Source organism: Benincasa hispida, chromosome 2 (genome assembly GCF_027475165.1).
Source record: "Benincasa hispida cultivar pf3 chromosome 2, pf3_genome.v1.1, whole genome shotgun sequence".
Classification (NCBI taxonomy): domain Eukaryota; kingdom Viridiplantae; phylum Streptophyta; class Magnoliopsida; order Cucurbitales; family Cucurbitaceae; genus Benincasa; species Benincasa hispida.
Window position 1 is genome coordinate 67,651,047 of NC_143479.1, and position 19,079 is coordinate 67,670,125.

A 19,079-nucleotide genomic window follows, 5' to 3' on the forward strand; every position below is an offset into this window, starting at 1 on the left:
TCTAGTAATTCCAATTTCATTTCTTTCCTTTTATTGATCCATTGCATCGAAAATCTATGGAATGTTAGATTTTGTGGAAGAGCATAAGAAAAATTTAAACTAAAAAATAAAATAACGAACAATTTTCCTAAGAAGTAGTGAAAGAAAAGGGAAAGAAGTAAAACAAATAAGATATTGGAGAAGTTTTAAACCTCTATAATATAGAAAGATCTTGGACTATATCAGTTTGATCTAATTCCTAATCTTGAACTCTAAAATGACACTATAGTCTAAACTAACTATAACTTTTGTTTAGTCTACAAGTTGAAAACTTGGAAACTACTAGTTTGAAATATTCATACTTCACAATGTTAAATATCATATGACAATGATATGAGTTTTCTATAGATAAGACTTTGCTTGAACAAGATATATTCTATAGCTCATCAGAAAATAGTCTAATAATTCTGAGGGGATATGCTAGAGACTTCTTTAAATCAATCATTTCTAGAACAGAGCAACAAAGATGATAAATTAATGACCTTTACTCAAACTCTAACCAATAACATCATATTTATCCATTATTTTGTGGTTACCATTTTTTCTTGAGTAGTTTCATTCACAGTCAATCCATTATTGCTCAAGTGAGTTAGCTCCCAAATTCTAATTCGACTCTGTTCTTCGTTAGTGACTCGAACCTATTTAAGTGAAAATATTATATATTAGATAATTTGACTAAATTAAAAGAAGTTTATATAATTTTTCTTCTAATTACCTCTTTTTCAACTCTTTGTTGTATACTTTGTGAACCACATGTGTGATATACATTCAATTTAGAACGGTTCTTTTGGTTTCTTTCACACATCTCTTGTATTTCAAAAGTAAAGTATGAGCATCAATAAAAAAAAAAATTAACAATAAGTACAATTTTTTTTATGTACAAGAAAAAAAAATATTAGAATACAACCTGATATTCAATTGACTTCCACAACTTTAAAAGATATTCTGTATCTTCTCTTGTAATTCTTGGTGGAATATTTACTAAAGCTTCTCCAGTATCATATTTGTACAACCATTTTTTTCTTTAAACTGTCTCTCCAATTATTATAAAATCGGTGAATTTGAAGCAATACTGAAGCCTCATGACCTTCAACTTTTCATCGTTCCTGCAAAAAAAAATGGTAGTTGTAATCTAATTATGTAGGAAGTAAATTAAAGGAAAAAATTATGATTTTTTCACATACCAATGTAAGCTCAAATAGTTTCCTTTTTGTTGTTGTATCAATATCTCTCCAACTTTTTACTTGTAAAGGAGTAAAATTGACTTGTCTAGCTAAGATAGTGCATTAGCTTTTAAAGATATCAACATTATCTTTAACGAGTCGTTTCTTCTTCCATGATACTTCAAATCTAAACCCATGAGGTAGTTTAACTAGTTCGAGATTACGTGTGAGACCACGCACTTTTCTTACTCCAAAAGAAGATTCTAAAGTAAAAAGAAAGAAAAGAAAGTAAGTTACTAACAAATAAAAAAAATATATATATATTATAAAAAAATATGTTACCTCTATCAAGTAATTTTCATGACTAGTAGCTGATCTAATTTCTCCCGTAAACGATGATGAAGCTTCTAAACCAACTTTAGATTTTGTTGAAGATTGTTGATCTTCGACTATTTGGTTAGATGTATGTGAGAGTTTTTTAACCTAACTTAGATGGCCAAACAGAACGAAAACAATCAGTAGAAATAAATCTAAAGCAGTAAAGAACACCAAGATATATAGTGGTTCGACCAGTTTGGTCTACATCCAATTTGAGAACTAGCTTGAATTATTTTATTAATGAGCAATAAAGAAATTTACAAATTACAGATAATCAATGAAATCACCAATCTGTAATTTCAATATCTACTGATACCGAGAGACCCGCACACAACGTCGTCTCTGAAAACTGAGAACAACTTGCTGCAAAATAGCCCAAATCAAGTGTGCAACCCGCCTCTGATCGGCGAACCACGCGTAGACCTGCACGTCTCTCTCACCGCTGTCGGAAGCAGCCTCTATGGCGAAACCGAACCTTCGCCTGCTCAGATCGGCAAACTTCCCAGACCGGACGGCAACACCCACGCTCGAACTGGCGCTGACGAAAACCCACACCCACACTCACGTCGTTTCAGCTTTACCTTCAGTCTCGCTAGAACCAAGACCACCTGTCTCTTTGATGATCTCGCCGGATGGAACCGAGCGCCTACCGATCGCTCAACTCAGACGGCTTTAGCTCTCTTCTCACAGGCGGTTGCTCTTTTTTCTGCCAAAAGAGACCTACGAAAAATGGCCCTAATTTTGGAGAAGAACGGGATAACTATAAAAATGTCACTACCCATAATTACTAGAATGCCATTGCTCATAATTACAAGAATGTCATTGGGTTTTTAAATTCACCAAAAACCCAATAAAACCCACTTAAATACGTCAATTTTCTACAATGTAGATGCAATCGCAGTATTCTCGTGATTATCTATACTATTATTGTTGTTGAATCTGCTTCTTACTTTTTTCATCCTTTACACAAATAATGAATTTGTTGGAAAAAAACAAATTAGATAAATAACATAATAAAAATTGAGTATTAGTTTAAGAAATAAGAGATCATATATTATAAAGTTAAAAAGAGATTATCAACATAAACGATAGACAAAAAAAAAAAAAAAGAATTAAATTGTTCTATTCACATCTTCTTCGTCATCTTCTTCTTGACAATCTTTATCTATGATCAAAAGGATATTGTAATAATCTCTTGGATCAACTTTCAACACAAAATACCAAACCGGGTTTCTTTTATCTTCAAGGTAAAAAACTTGTTCAGATTGGCATGCTAATACAAATGGCTAATTTGTAGGAAATGTGTAGATTATATTCACACTAGTTAGTCCATGATCATCAATTCTAATTCCTTTACCAAGACCGTTGATATTCCACCATTTGCATTTAAACAAAACGACCTTATTTCTACCCATATGTTGCAATTCAATAATATCATGCAATACACCAAAGTACTCTTGATCATCAGTTCCTCTCACTACTATCCCACTATTTTGTGTTTTTCTTAAATCATCACCATCCTTGATACGAAATCTAAATCCATTAACATTGTACCCTTTGTAGCATGTTACTTCTTGTGATGGACCTTTTAGATAAATCTAATAACTGTTTGTCAATTTTGTTGCTTCCATTGATATATAATTTAGTAACTTACATAGAAAATAGTATCAAATTTTAAAATGAATAGAAATTGTATAGATGAATAAATATCATAACTGTTGTCTTTTCTCACTTACATGATCTTCAAACCATTCTATAAACTCTTTATCATGCTTTTTTTGTGTGTTTCTAGGGTCAAGACATTGTAATCCTTGTATGTGCTCACTAAAAAATTAAAAAGTTATTTTAGATTCTATTTAAAAATATTTAAAAAAATTATCAATAAGAAGACTTTTACATAACTAATATATGGGAGGACATCATTACAATTCTTTAAAATATAGAGATGAGCTTGTCTCCGCTCTTGTATCATTAGCCTTTTTGTTTGTTTGACTGGTCCTATAGGACAACCAACTAGTTTAAAGATAGATATTCTTTCATAAGGAGTATGATCATTATCTTCATTTCTTCTCTTTTGGTTGAACTTAGTTTCTATGGTGTGAAAATATCTAGTGTAGAACATTACACATTCATTGCCGGTATAACCTTCTGCAATAGAACCTTCAGGATGAGCTTGTTTGCGCACATAAGCTTTTAACTTACTTAAATACTTTTCAAATGGGTACATCCACCTATATTGAACTGGTCCACTAACTCTAATCTCATTTGGTAAATGGATTAATAAATGCACCATTATATCAAAGAATGACGGAGGAAACATCATTTCCATTTTACAGAGAAGTTTTGCTATTTCAACTTCAAGAAGATTTATATCGTCCACTTTAACCAGTTTTGAGCACAAGATCTTAAAAAAAATTGCTCAATTTAATCAATACATCTTGAACTTCCTTTCTCATCAACCCTTGAAGTGCATATGGAAGCAAATATTCTATAATAATATGATAGTCATGACTTTTAAGACCAAATAATTTTCTCCCTTTTAGATTGACACACCTTCCAACAATAGAAGAGAATCCATCTGGAACTTTTAATTTCGTCAAATACTCACAAAGCGTATTTCTTTCACTAATCACAATGTACAATATAAAGCTGGTAAGTATAATTTGTTTTCTTCTTGTATTAGATGCAATTCCTTTCTTATATCCATTTCTTCAAAATCAAGACAAGACTTCAAATTATCTTTAGTCCTCCCTTTAATATTCAATAATGTACTGATTACGTTTTCGCAAACAAAATATATGATTCCAAATAGATTAAATCCATCACTAGCCAATCCAAGAAGAATATTTCGAGGCTCTAAAGCAAATAAACTATATGATTCATCAAGTGTTTTCCAAGTAATAGTGTCAGTAGGATGCCTAAGAATGCCATCATCTACTCGTCCATTCAAATGCCAAATCATACTTGATGCAGTCTTTCTTCACATGTTTAATCTTTTTAATCTTGGAGTTAGAGGAAAATATCGCAAAATTTTTTGTGGAATCTTCTTCTTTTTATTTATTTCATTTGGCTTCCACCTAGATTCTCCACAAACTAAACATTCATCAGCTTTCACATTTTCCTTCCAATATAGTTGGCAATTATTAGAGCATGCATGTATCTTCAAGTAATGAAGCCCTAAATCTTGAAGGATTTTCCTTGTCTCATAGTAATTATTAGGTAGATCAATACCTTTTGGAAATGCATCTTTTAATAACTCCACTAGTAAAGTAAATGATTTATTACTCCAACTTCCAAAAGACTTTAGATGAAAGAACTTCATAATGAAAAACAACTTAGAATATTTTTTACACCCAGGATAAAGCCCTTTTTCTACATCATTCAACAATCTATAAAATTGAGAAACATTCTCATTAGGTTCTTCATCATAACCATGTTTATTTGATTCTCCTTTACCAACCCAATTATCCATGTTAAAAGCACCAAAATGATCCTCTAGTATTTCAAAAACATCTTCATCATCAGTGTCATTATCATTTTCTCCTACTTCATAAGTAAAACTTTCTTCATCATGCATTGTCCATCTAGTGTAACTTGGAACTATTCCAAACATTAACAAATCTGCTTCAACATCATCTCGAGTCTTAAGTACTACTGTAACAACTTGAGTTCAAGAGGGGTATATGAACGAACCGATATCACATCCGAATGAGAGGGATCCTGAGGACATGAAAGTATGATTAAGAAAGGATTAAAACAATTAAAAGTTACTATCTATATCAACATAGTGCACCTTTCTTTTTGATGGCTCAATCATAAGAACTTCAAAGTTAAGCGTGCTTAGCTTGGAGCAATCCTATGTTGGGTGAAGCATGCTGAAGTGAGGATGACGTAGCCAGATCGCAGGGGATGCAAGGGAATGTCGTGGCCATTTTAAAGATCATCATAATACAAATAGAGAATCATCCATTCTATTCTCTTTTTTTACACTTTTGGTTGATGTTGGCAAAAGAGTGTTACTCTGCATTATACACTTTTATGCACTTCAAAATATGAAATAGTAAGAGAATAAAAATGGAGATTCAAGAAGTATTTTTACCTCAAAAAAGCGTCCACATTTGGCTAGATATTACTTTAAACTAATTATTACATCTAACAACATCAAATTACTACTTTAAACTAATTTATAATTCAAAGAATAAAGGGAGAGAATGATAATGATAATAATATAAGTATTCATCATTATTTTTCATTGTGTTTTTAATTTAAAAAATTTAAAAACCTACTTGTTTAAAGGTATGTGCTCAATGGTCCACTGGTTGGTATTATTCCACACAAGTCATTGTTTGAGACATCCTTGAAACAAAGGAGACACAATCCATCATAAACCAATCACATGACATGACACAAAACTTCAATCAGGGATGTATATTACCTAAATAAGCTAATACACAACGATGAAATTATACAAAGACTTACACAAGTTTAAGACTTGTAATTCCGATAAGTTCTCTCAAAATTGGTCCATTTAATCGGTTATAATTAAGCAGTCTGCAAAACAGAATAAGAGTTTAGACAAAAGATTGTGAAAAGAAAGGGTCACAGGAGAAACCATTCATTCAGATTTTACTTCCATCCAGAAACAAAAAAATGATAGCCATTGGTTTCACAATCCTAACATGTCACATCACACCCTGCCCTATCATTTAGTTCCTGCATCTATCGCTTAACTCCTACGGCCCATCGTGTAGCTTAATCGTTTAGTAAACGATCTCGCTCTCAATGATCTCGCACATCGTCCATCGTTTAGCTACCGCGCCTATCGTTTACCTCCATCGTTTAGCGCTGACGTCTTATCGTCTAATGCATCCACCTATCACTTAACGTCATCGTCCAGCACCTGCGTCTATCGCCCAACGCTCATCGCTTAGTATTCCACCTATCGTATAGCACATCTGCTTATCATTTAGCGCAGCACGGCTATTGTCTAGCGCTATTTTCAAGCTTCTACGCTTATCGTCTAGTGCTTTCACTGATCGTGCAGTACTTTGCCTATCGATCACCTACCTCTTCGCTTAGTTTCGCGCATTGCTATATGATCGTCTACCTCATCGTTTAGCTCCCTGCACAGCTACACGATCGTCTAGTGTCCATCTATACGATTGCCTACCTCATTGTGTAGCGCCACTCACTTACTAGACCATCGTCCATCTCATCGTGTAGCTCTGCTCATTTGTTACACGATCGTCTGCCCAGCGCCTTGCGCTCAACATTTCACTTTCTTTACTCTTGTTCACGCATAGTCAACACATGAGCAACTCTTGACAATGCCTCTTGCCAATACTTCAGCCAATCATGCGTCCAACTTTACAAACGCATGGTTGCCTTCTCACCTTACAACCTTACAAATGCATGCGTCCAACATTACGTCTACTGAAAGCAAAATCTCCATTATAGTTTAGAGAGGAAATATCACAAAACAACATTCTTGTAAGCATTTGTATTTGAGAATATAAACCTTTCATAAACTAGATGCGATTTAGACAGATTTTATATGACATGAATAAAACTAAGAATGGTTGATAATGTAAGAGTTGCTTGCGAACCTAAAAGTGGAGATCGGAGCTTGAGCTTGAAAGTGATGGAATGGCTCGGCGGAGCTGGAATAGAGCGAACGAAACGAAGCTTAGCAGTGGAATGAACAGTGCAAAGATGAAGAAGAACCACGAAATCAAAACATCAAGATGAACGAATCAAAACGAAAACGAAATCAAAACAGTGCGAAGATGAACGAAACGAAATAAGCAAAAACAATGAAGCAGAACTGTAAACACAAGATGAAGAAGAACCATGAAATCAAAATAGCAAGATGAAGTACGATCTGAATGGCAACAAGCAAGATGAAGAAGAACCACGAAATCAAAACCCTAGAGGTTTCTTTTTGTTTTCTTTTCTAAATTATTACATATTTTGTAATAATTCCCAAAACTATAATCAATTTGACTATTCTTTCAAAATAAAAATAAATAAATATCACTTGCCAATAGCCTATCTTTAGCTACCACACCCATCGTTTACCTCCATCGTTTAGCACTGACGCCTTATCGTCTAATGTATCCGCTTATCGCTTACCGTCATTGCCCAGCGCTTGTGTCTATCGTCCAATGCCCATCGCTTAGTATTCCACCTATCGTGTAGCGCGTCTGCTCATCGTTTAGCATAACATGGCTATCGTCTAGTGCTATCATCCAGCTTTTACGCTTATCATCTAACGCTTTCACTGATCGTGCAGTACTTTGCCTATCGTATAACCCGATCGTCTAGCACGTCACTCCTCATCGTTTAATGCTGCGCACATCTTCACGATCGTCTAATACATCCGCCTATCGCTTAACATCATCGCCCAGCGCTTGCGTCTATCACCCAACGCCTATCACTTAGTATTCTGCCTATCGTGTAGCGTGTCTACTCATCGTTTAGCACAGTACGACTATCATCTAGCGCTATCGTCCAGCTTCTACGCTTATCTTTTAGCACATCACTCCTCATCGTTTAACGCCGCGTGCATCTTCACGATCGTCTAATGCATCTTCACGATCTTAATCTTTCTCAAAGGTTTTTATTAACCTTCAATAAAAGGTGCATATTTCTCAAAGGACTTATCAAAGCCTCTTATAAATGTATGTCTTTCTCAAACGTTTTTATTACCTTCGATAAAAACTACATATTTCTCAAAGTTTTTTTCAAAACCTTCAATAAATATATATTTTTTTCAAAGGTTTTTATTAACCTTCGATAAAAAAACATATATTTCTCAAAAGTTTTTCCAATACCTTCAATAAATGTATATCTTTGTCAAAGGTTTTTATTAACCTTCAATAAAAGGTGCATATTTTTCAAAGGACTTATCAAAGACTCCGATAAATATATGTCTTTCTCAAAAGTTTTTATTATCCTTCGATAAAAACTACATATTTCTCAAAGGTTTTTTCAAAACCTCCAATAAATATTTATCTTTTTCAAAGGTTTTTATTAACCTTCAATAAAAAGTACATATTTCTCAAAGGTTTTTTCAATACATTCAATAAATGTATATTTTTCTCAAAGGTTTTTATAGCATCCGATAAAAGATTAACTGAATTTTCTTGTAGTGAGTTCTATACAAAGAGAGCTAGAGCGAAACTAAACAGTAAAAAGAAAAAAAAAATAAATAAACAAACAAAAGACTAGCGAAAAACCTTTCAAATTAATTCAATAGTAGAAACATCATAGTTGTAAAAAAGAGAAGATTTAAGTCTCCAACGAGCTGCTAGTGAGACGGTCTTTTCCACAATGCTGAGACGGGCTTGTTTATGTTTTAAAATATAGGATTGTTACGTTGTATCCAAAGACAGCACAAGGAGGCTGCAATCAGATTACTCCGAAGAATTTTGGACTTTGTGGTAGTGTGGAGATGCACCAGATAGTTTGTGAGGAAGTTCAAAGAGTGCAGAAAGTCCTTAGTAGAAGCATCAAACAGTTGACTCCAAATTGTTATGGAGAGTGGACTGGTAATAAAAAGATGCTCCACTGTTTCTGATTGAATCCTACATAAAACACACCAATTGGGATTAAGATATAGAGAGGGGTAGTGCGCTTGTCATTTTCCATGGTGTTTAAGCCAATGTGTAGGAATGTCCAAATCAAGAATTTGCACTTTTTAAGCATATATGAGAACCATAGACAACCTACATTGATATTTATTCCATAAATTCTGCTGCTTGATAGTTGATTTTTTATAGATTTAATGTTAAATAAGTCGTTGGTAGCGAGAGACCACCTAACTGAGTCATCATTCGATAAGTTATTCGGGGGAGCCAAGCAGAGCTGATGTTAGCCCAAGTCTCAGCTTCACGGTTTAATAAACGCCTCCTGAGATGTATGGATCACTCAGATTGAGTAGAGTTTCATGTGTCTCTAACAGTCAACAAAGGTTTAGTGGAGAGAGTAATCACCTATCTCAATTAATATTCATTTCTGAATATTAATTCTCAAGCCATATACTATCTCAAAAACTTTGATAATGTGGTTGAGGTTTCGAATCTTTGTAGAATCAATCTTTAAAAAAGAAGAATATCATTAGTAAAAAGCAAGTGAGAAATGTATATAGAGCTATTATCAATAAAGAAGTCATTTATAAGTTTTTTTTTTCTTTTTTCTTTTTATCTTCCATTAGACTAGAGAGGTAATCCAATTCTATAATGAATAGAAATGGAGATAACGGATCGCTTTGTGGAATACCACTACTAGTTTGTAAGTAGCCTTTAGGTCTACCATAAAGAGTATGAAATAGTTCACATAAGATATACAAGCTTCCACTCGATCCATCGTTCATGGAATTTTTCTAATTTTAGAATAGAGAATAAAAATCCCAATTTACCTCATTAAAGGCTTTTTTAATATCTAATTTTGTCAAAATTTTCCCTTTTTTTTTTTCTGTAATGTCAATAATCCACAATTTCATTTGCTATTGTATGAGGTCAACAATTTTGTCTACATGTACAAAGGCAGATTGATTAAGAGCACTAGTGGTAGGTAATATCTGCTTAAGTCTTTTGGCAAGAACTTTGACCAAAATTCTATAAACACTCGTAGTGGGATTGATGGGCCTGTAGTCTAAGACTTTTTGACAAACCAACCACTTAAGAATAAAAGCAATATATGTAGTATTCAAATGATTTGTTTTAGCATATAATTGGGTTTATAGGAATTCAAACCATGATTACTAAGATTTTTTGACACATCTCATTTATTCAAACGAACGTATACTAATTAAATTACGTTCGATTTAACTATTGATGATCTAAACTGATTCATTTATACAAATTTATAGTTTAAATTGATTCAATGATCAATTTTAAATTGTTAGTGATACAATTCTAAAGTTTAGGTATAAGTGGATTTTTCTATTAAAAAAAATTAATTAATTAAATTAATAATCTCTACCAAACCATATATACTTGAAAAGAATGACAAGTTGACGGCCACATGGTTGTCTATGTTTTTTTAGTAAATATTATATAATTAATCACTTGCAAAATGTAGTTTTTTACAAATCTCCAAGCTTTTCTCTCCACTATTTGATTCCTCGAGAAAAGGACAGTCTTATTCTCCATTATCTAGCAAGTTATTTTAAAGCTAAGAACATGATCAATATTGTTAATAGTTTAATTTCGATTGTATAAAAGTATTCATATTTCTTCTTAAGAAAAAGTATTCTTATTTTTAAATTACTTTTACAAACACGAAGTACTAAGTTTTGGGGGTAATTGTACCATTATCTAAAAGTAATACAAAAATTAGGCCCGTGTCGTTTATTTTCAAATTTGCAAAAAGTAACAAAACAGTCTGCCCAACTAATTACTTGAAAAGTTCTTACTATTGGGTTGTTATCTTATTGCTTATATTGTTAACGATATTGATTTACCATCTGATTTTTGTTAAATTGATATTTGATATTGGTTGTTATTTGATTACCAATGATATTGATTGTTATTTGATTGTTGTTCGATTTACAATTTGATGATAATTATTAATAATACTGACACCAATTTCTATTTTCTAATTGTTATTTGATATTAAGTACTTTGTAGTTGCTATCTCATGTAATTTCTATTTGATAGTCAGCTGTTTGAGATTGTTATTTGATTACTGTTGTGATTTTTTTTTCCTAAATATCACTATAAATTTATATATAAAATAAAATAAACATAATAAATGATTTTTTTTTAAAAAAAATCATTATCAAATCAAAATTTAAGTACAGATTTCGCAATTCATTGAATTTTTATTCAACCAGCTGGAATAAATTGGTTGAAAATTTTAATTTGGTTACAGAAAGTTCAAAATATTGACTTGTGAACATAGACACACAAAAGGATCGCTTTCTGTTTCTCATATTTCTCTACAGAGTCGCCCGATCAAACGTTTCGTTTCATATCTCATAATCTCACCAATTTTTCTTTATCTTCCCTTTTTAAATTTCTCCAACTTTTCTTCCTTTCTTCCTAAGATGCTCATGGACCGAATTCAGGCAACCTCTGGAATCCCTGAGCACGAGGCTCATGGTTCTGTCCATCGAATGCCTCAATGGAAGCTCACGCACCAACGAGTGGACCAAAGACATGCTTTAGATTAGTGTTACAGAAAGACTCGAAATCAAGAACATCGATTCAGGTGGTTAAACCGTTGTCGACATCTTTCTGTTATGTGTTGTAACCACCGGAGTTTTATCGTTGACCATTGTGCTGACATATATAAAGAAAAACTAATGTGAGATTAATGTAAGAGTGAATAAGAAAAGGAGAGAACAAGACATTCGTTTTGTAATACTTTGAAGAACTAATAAAAGAGAACCTCCCTTGTACAGTGGGCGTAGGCTTTTTGTCGAACCACTTAAACTCCTGTGTCTTTTCTTTCTAACTCTACAATCGTCTAAAGTATCGTTTACACAATCGTGTATGTGAGAGTTTCTAAACCTAACTTAGATGGCCAAACAGAACGCAAACAATCAGCAGAAATAAATCGAAAGCAGTAAAGAAAAGAATATATAGTGGTTCGACCAGTTTGGTCTACATCCAAGAACCAACTTGAATTAATTTATTAATGAGCATTTTACAAATTACAGATAATCAACGAAATCACCAATCTGTAATTTTAAGTATCCACTGCTACTGAAAGATCCACACATACAACTAAGAGATCTGCACACACAACTGAGAACAACCACTGCAAAACAGCCCAAAACAATGTGCTACCGCCTCTGACCGGCAAACCACGCGCAGACCCACGCGTCTATCTCACCGTTGCCACTCCACGCAAGAACCAGCCCGAAACCCACGCCCTCGCCGTCAACCTCGCTTGCCGGACGGAAATCAATCTCGCGCTGCTCGTTGATCTGCAACCACGCGAGCATGCCGCTGACACAAGCCGAATGAACCAGGCGGCTCCAAGTTCATCTTCTCTTCAGCGGCGGCTGCTGCAATTTCTTCAGGCGGCTCGTGGACTTCAGATGCTCCCCAGCGACTCACTTGCTCACTGGCGGCTTCCCTCTGTTTTTCTCTCTCTTGCGGCTGCTCACTGTCCAAAAAAGAAGGGTTACACGAAAGAAGGCCTAACTTTTAGAGAAGAAGATAAAATTACAAGTTTACCACTACTCAATAATTACGAAAATGCCATAGGCCTTTAATTTTTCAAAAAACCCAATAAAACCCACCTAAAAACCTTGTTATTTTCTACAAATCTCCCTCATAAGAAGAGTATTTAAGTGCCAAGTTGATTCTCCAATCTTCCTATCATCCAGATTTAATATTCAGCCCATTTAATAGGTATTTGAACTTATGGGCTGGAAGAACCTTGGTTAACATATCTGACAAATTCTCAATTGTATGAATCTTGACCATTTCAACATCTTTCTGGGCCACAAATTCTCTCATAAAATGAAATTTGACATTGATATGCTTAGATCGTTCGTGATGAGATAGATTATTCACAAGATGAATAGCACTCTGGCTATCATAACGGACGATAGGAATGAACTCCTCCGACAACAACTCACCAACTACTCTTTTCAACCACACTGCCTCTTTCACAACTTCACCCACTAAAATATACTATGACTCAGTAGTAGATAAGGCAACAACTGACTGTAGAGCAACCTTTCAACTGACCACATTACGAAACAAACGAAAAATGTGACCTGATAGAGACCTTTTTTTTTGTCAAGGTCTGTAGCATAATCTGCATCTGTGAAGCCTTCCAACAGTACTGATTTATCATAATCCTTGCTAAAACACAATGGTATACTGGCACTACCTTTCAAATATCGAAGCACCCATTTAATTGCATTCCAATGCTTCTTCCCAGGATTTGACATAAACCTACTTATCATACTCATAGCATATCCTAAGTCAGACCAATACATAATACTTCCAACAGCATTACAATAGGGAATATTAGCCATCTCTAACCTTTCTTGTTCAGTAATAGGACACTGAGATGAAGAAAGCCTAAAATGAGATGCTAAGGGTGTTGAAACTGCCTTACAACCAGACATATTATACTTCTCAAGCAGTTTATGCACATAACTCTCCTGCGAAATGGTTAACAAACCTTTCTCCCTATCTCTTTTTACATCCATACCTAGGATCTTTTTCAGTTCACCTAAATCTTTCATCTCAAATTCACTACTCAACCGTTTCTTGAGATCACAGATTTCAGAATAATCCTTAGACACCAGAATCATATCATCTACATACAGAAGTAGATAAGTATATGTACCTTTCTGAGATAGTTTCCAGTACATGCAGGCATCATATGAGCACCTGTGAAACTCCTGCTTCAGAATAAAGGTGTCAAACTTGATATACCATTGTCTCGGCGATTGCTTCAGTCCATAGATGGACCAGTGAAAACGACAAACCATGTTTTCCTTTCCTTTCACTTCATAGCCCTTAGGTTGAGCCATGTAGATCACTTCCTCCAATTCACCATGAAGGAAAGCTGTGGTGACGTCCATCTGTTCAACAAACATATCAAAGTGAACTGCAATAGATAAAATTAATCGAATGGACGAATGCCTCACCACCGGAGAGAAAATCTTATGAAAGTCAACTCCCTCCTTTTGTGTGTAGCCCTTGGCTACCAGTCTAGCCTTATACCTAGACTTGCTATCACCCCTTGTACCTGGCTTGATTTTATAAATCCACTTTGACTGAATGAGTTTTTGATTAGGAGGCTTTGGAACCAATGACCATGTCTGATTCTTCTAGAATGAGAACAATTCTGCTTCCACAACATCCTTCCACTGTTCCTTCGAATCAGATACAATAGCCTCCTCAAAAGTAAGAGGCTCTACTTCAATACTGTCAGCTACACAAGTAAGAGCATAAGCAATTAAATCAGCATAACCATACCTCGTAGAAGCATGCCTCACCCGCTGAGGCTTGTCACGTGTGAGCTGATAGTTTTGTAGGTCACTGCTACTTGAGCTTTTTTCACCAAAAGCTCCCTCATCAATCAAAGTCCTCTACAGTTGAGGCTGTCTACCATCAGAACTGGATGACTGATCACTGGAATCACCTAAACTAACTGATGGTTGTATTATAGAATCAATTCTAACCTCTGCCTCAATCTGATCAACTATCTGCTGTTTCTGTTGCTCTTTGACACGAAATGGCATCTCTGTTTCATTAAAGGTCACATCTCTGCTGATAATGCATTTATTTCTGTCGTCTTCTAAGCACCAAAGTTTATATCCTTTAACACCTTGAGGATAGCCAATAAACATACATTTCAGTGCCTTCTTATTCAGCTTCCCTTCCTTGACATGAGCATAAGCTGAACATCCAAACACTCTGAGAAGATCCAAGCTTGGATTTTTTCCTGTCCATATCTCCTGAGGAGTCTTTAGGCCTAAAGCGGAAGACGGACTCCTATTAATTAGATAATAGGCTGTTTGGGCAGCTTCCCTCCAAAATTTCAAAGGTAATAAAGCATTTGTCAAGAGATATCTTGTACGCTCCATAATTGCTCTATTGAACCTCTCAGCTAAACCATTCTGTTGGGGAGTGTACGTAACAGTGAAATGCCTCGTAATTCCCTCAAATTTGTGATTCACAAATTCCAAACCATTGTCTGTCCTCAAATACTTTACCTTCCTGCCTGTCTGGTTTTTAACCTGCTTTTTCCATTCAAGAAATTTCTCAAAAGCTTCATCCTTCTGTTTTTTGTGGATACATCCACAACTTTCTTGAAAATTCATCAATGATCGACATAAAATATCTTGAACCTCCCATAGAAGGTACCTTTGTAGAACCCCACAAATCTAAATGAATATAATCCAAAATTCCTTTGGTAGAATGTTTCCCTTTCCCAAACTTGTCATTATGCAATGTTCACAAAATGGGAGGTTAATGTCTTTAACTCCTCCAAACAAACCTTGTTCTGAAAGAGCTTGAAGACTTCTGACATGAGCTATTCTGTTATGACATCATATAGATTTATCTGTTTCTTTCCCAGATGCAACAGCAACACTACCTGAAACAGCAATACCCTCAAACACATAAAGGCCATTCCTCAAGGTCCCCTTCAGCTTAACCAAAGAACCATTGATAACCTTCAGAACTCCATTCTCAGATTTATAAGAATAAACTACTCTATCTAGTTCGTCTAGAGAAATTAGATTTCGTTTGAGTTCTGGAACATACCTTACATTTGTAAGAATTCTGATCATACCATCATGTATTGCAATTCGAACTGACCCAATTCCTTTTACATCACAAGCACTATTATCACCAAGCAGAAGTGATCCCCCATCATTTTCCTGAAAGTCAATCAAGAAATCCCGATTAGGAGTCATGTGAAACGTGCACCCTGAATCCATGATCCAAGCATTCTGAATGTCCCTGCTGGACACCATACAAACCTTTGCTGAATCATACCCATCAGTAATATTTGCTGCACTAGAATCCTCTGCATACTTTCTACTTGATGCTTCCTTGCTCTAATTCAAAGGGTAATTCTTTCTAAAGTGTCCTTCTTTATGACATAGGAAACACTTTTTGCTTTTCCCCTTTGATTTCGACCTGGATATCGTCTCTTTTCCTTTTACATTCTTTTTCTCATTTCTGCCTCTGACCATGAGTAACTCTCCATTCTTACGTTCCTTTTTAATCTCGAGATTTCTCGTTCTCAAGGCATCCAACATCATATCCATGGACAATAAATCCTGTCCATATTTAATAGTTGCCTTAACTTCTCAATACGATTCTGGCAAAGAATTCAGAAGAATAACTGCTTGATTTTCATCCGAAATCTTCTCACCGATGTTATTGAGATCAACTATAATCTTCTAGAATTCATCTAGGTTCTCTTTTAAGCCTTTACTTGAGTCTACTTATATCCAAGGAATTTCACCTTTAGATATAATTTATTTGGCAAGGACTTAGTCAAATAAAAACTTTCCAGTTTCTTCCACAACTCCGCTGTAGCAGTGGTCTCATCTACTAGTCTAAGCACTCCATCTGACAGATATAGAATTATCGTCGAATAGGCCATCTCATCCATATCCAGTAAGTATTGGTGGAAGGTTATATTCGTCTAAGATTTTGACTACCTTTTATTGTACCAGAATAGCCCTTATCTTTTTCCTTCATAACAGGAAATCACCTTTCCCATCAAATTTAACAACTTCGAACCGTGTAGACATCGAAGCCATCTGCCAAATTAATTCCAACAAAAATAATCCTAAACAAAGAATATGCCAGCACACACTACCATACATCCTCCTTGGATCAGTTGGAGCTCTGATACCACTTGTGAGAGTTTTTGAATCCAACTTAGATGGCTAAACATAATGCAAACAATCAGCAGAAATAAATCGAAAGCAGTAAAGAACACCAACGACTAGTTTGGTCTACATCCACTCTGAGAACTAGCTTGAATTAATTTATTAATGAGCAATAAAGGAATTTTACAAATTACAGATAATCAACAAAAACACCAATCTATAATTTTAAGTATCCACTAATACCGAGAGATCCGCATACAACGTCGCCTCTAACAACTGAGAACAACCTGCTGCAAAACAACCCAAAATAGTGTGCTACCCGCCTCTGACCGACGAACCACGCGCAGACCCGCACGTCTCTCTCACTGCTACCGCTCCACGCAAGAACCAGTGCAAAACCCATGCCCTTGCCGTCAACCTCGCTTGCCGGACGGAAATCAATCTCGCGCTGCCCGCTGATCTGCAACCACGCGAGCATGCCGCGGACACACGCTGAACGAACCAGGCGGCTCCACGTTCGTCTTCTCTTCAACGGCGGCTGCTGCAAAATTCTTCAGGCGGCTCGTGGACTTTAGACGCTCCCCGGCGGCTCACCTGCTCATTGGCGGCTTCCCTCTATTTTTCTTTCTCTCTTGCGGTTGCTCACATTCCAAAAAGAAGGGTTACACGAAAGAAGGCCTAACTTTTGGAGAAGAAGAGAAAATTACAAGTTTTCTACTGTTCAATAATTATAAAATGTCATTGGGCCTTTAATTTTTCAAAAAACCCAATAAAACCCACTTAAAAACCTTGTTATTTTCTACAGTGTAGTTCTTATCACATCGTGTACCCGATCATTTAGCTCTGCATCTAATCGTCTATACAATCGTTTAGCTCATCAGTTGTCGTCTATACGATCGTCTAGCTCCAGCCAACTATCGTCTACACGATTGTCTAGCGCTTCATCCAATCGTTTACATAATTGAACTATCGTTTAGTTTTAGGAGCTTCGTTTACACCATAGAGCTATCATTGGTAAACAACTGAAGATTTGCAAGCCTCAACATACCACTTCCCTTTAACTCTTGAATTATTATTGATCGTTAAATCTGAGTGTTTTGTAATTGTGAAAGTAAAGATCTTGTCATCCGAGACAACAACTAGCGACATAGTAAAGGAGCTTACCATCAACTCGTCTACGTTTAGAAGCCATTAATTTAGAAGCCATAAACGAGTTAAAGAGATTTACTTGCAGATCATCCAACTTCTGGAAGAATCCGGTACCGGTGGACGAGTTTTTCATTGGAACAGAGACTTGTGGTGTTCGTCTGTTCTAGAATTTAGAAGACACGCGTGCAATACTATATTTTTCAATGGACACCCATCGTAAATTTCCTCAAGTCAGTAAAGATATTTTATTTTGGTTGTTTCTATTTTTTTTTTAAAAAAACAAAACTAAAATGGATTTGGATTTGAGAGGGATACAAGTGGTTATAACGAAACTTAACATTTTTTTTTGGTAAAACATATGGAGACTAAGGCCTATTTAGATTAATTTAGGAAAAAATATTTCACAAAAGTCATCTTCATTTAAATATTTTATAAAAAAATTATTTCAAAATAAAAACACATATATTTAAAAACGCTTTTTCTCAAGAGTGTTTTCCATACAAATTTAATTGATTATTATATACTAAAAAATATTTTTATTAATGTCAAATTATTATAAAGAACGACTATAAGATATTATGAGCAAAAATGTCTATAAGATTATTGGATTTTGAATTTGTGCCAAATAAGTTCTAACTTATAGTCTATTCGATTTGTTTTAGATCTATTAAACATAAAATTAAATTTTATCTTTATAAATAAAAAATTTGTTAGTTTATATAAATATGAATCTAGTTATTATGACTCTAAGAGATCTATTATAAACACAAAATTAAAAGTTTGAAGCGTAAAATATTTGTTTGAATTTCAAAGAGCTATTAGACATAAATATAAATATTTTATGAAATAAGCTCTTGAGAGGATGTCACATGGAAAAATTGGAAAACCTCATACCTTTAAAAAGATTTATGGATCGCTCTCTTCATGTTATCTAATATAAACTCGTCGTTTAACCTAAACTAAATAAAAATAGAGAAAAGATTACATATATCCACAAACAAAGGCTAAAAACTCAATATAAA

The 19,079-nt window shown here is 34.7% G+C and overlaps 1 long non-coding RNA gene across 1 annotated transcript; it reads right to left on the reverse strand.

Moving 5' to 3' along the window:
- Positions 1 to 922: 922 nt before the first annotated feature.
- On the reverse strand, positions 923 to 2,293 carry LOC120071879 (uncharacterized). The gene is made up of 3 exons (XR_005480362.2): positions 1,545 to 2,293; positions 1,224 to 1,465; positions 923 to 1,145 (listed from the first exon to the last, which is right to left on the reverse strand). It is a non-coding gene; the product is annotated as an uncharacterized LOC120071879 (long non-coding RNA).
- Positions 2,294 to 19,079: the final 16,786 nt, after the last annotated feature.